General features: G+C 41.8%; 1 non-coding gene across 1 annotated transcript; it reads right to left on the bottom strand.

The window, feature by feature from the left end:
• Positions 1 to 673: 673 nt before the first annotated feature.
• On the bottom strand, positions 674 to 767 carry trnai-uau (transfer RNA isoleucine (anticodon UAU)). Its single transcript has 2 exons — positions 730 to 767; positions 674 to 709 (listed from the first exon to the last, which is right to left on the bottom strand). It is a non-coding gene; the product is annotated as a tRNA-Ile (tRNA).
• Positions 768 to 1,097: the final 330 nt, after the last annotated feature.

Raw genomic sequence — 1,097 nt, 5'->3', positions numbered from 1 at the left:
TTATTTAAAAAAAGAAAAACAGAGTAGTAGTTTATGTGGTAATTTCAGGTACAATGTAAGAACTTAAGTTAACTAGTCCCACAGTAATGCGTGGGGTCCTATCAATAGAAAAAAAAATACTTGTAACCCAAAAACACAACAACCACGATGCAAGAAGCCTTCCGGGAACCTAGGTAAATCACTGTAGTAGTCTAACGACTACAGAAAATAAAATAAAAAAAGGAACAACTTCAAAACAAAAAGAACATTAAAAACAAATCTGGGAAACAACAAAAACAGAATCTAATGCGAGAGCTTTTTCAAGTCTTTGGTACCCCATCATGCTCCCTTAGTCCCAGTAGACCTCTCATCTAAGAAGATATCTCTCATCTATCTGTGTAGAGATCAGCTGGGGGTCCACAGCTGATGGGAATTTAAGTAGTGACCTGCGTCAGCTGCAAAGGAAAAAGTATAGGTTTATTCCATGCTGAAAGGAGAAGGAAACACAACATGGAACCTTCTTCGGGTGTGACGTGGAATAAACCTTTACCTGTTCCTTTGATGTTAATTTAGACCGGATTTCCAGCAAATACCTAACAGGCTACAATCCCGTTAGATAAAGTGTTAAGGACGACCTATAAGTAGCAGTATCTAAAGTGGACAGTTGCTTTCAGTAGCTAAAGACAGGACACGCTGCTCCAGGTGAGGCTCGAACTCACAACCTCGGCATGACTCCGCTGTGCACTGCTGTATAAGTACCGCGCGCTGACCGATTGCGCCACTGGAGCCGCAGAAAGTGCTTTCCCTTCACACACTGACGTTGAACAAACACAGGGTGAAAACGATTTCGGCACGTTTTCCGTCTCTCCGTGGGAGAAAGGGACAGTAAAAGAGCGAGGAAACTACAAGGGAAGAAAATGAAAAAATAGTGCTCACTGCAAAAGAGGGAGGAGAGAGATGGTCAGACACGTAAATCAGCTCGGCGGATTTACACTATTTATGAGTCTTCATGTGTCTGAAACTGTCCAGTTTGTATTTTCGTTTAAAAAATCCAATAAACTTGAATAAGACAAGAAGGCACACACTGCACATCTGCGGAACATCACGTCCGATGTTTA

The sequence above is a fragment of the Lepisosteus oculatus genome, chromosome 14 (assembly GCF_040954835.1).
Source record: "Lepisosteus oculatus isolate fLepOcu1 chromosome 14, fLepOcu1.hap2, whole genome shotgun sequence".
NCBI lineage: Eukaryota > Metazoa > Chordata > Actinopteri > Semionotiformes > Lepisosteidae > Lepisosteus > Lepisosteus oculatus.
Note: the sequence above shows the minus strand (reverse complement) of the source record. Positions and strands in the feature narration are given on the sequence as shown.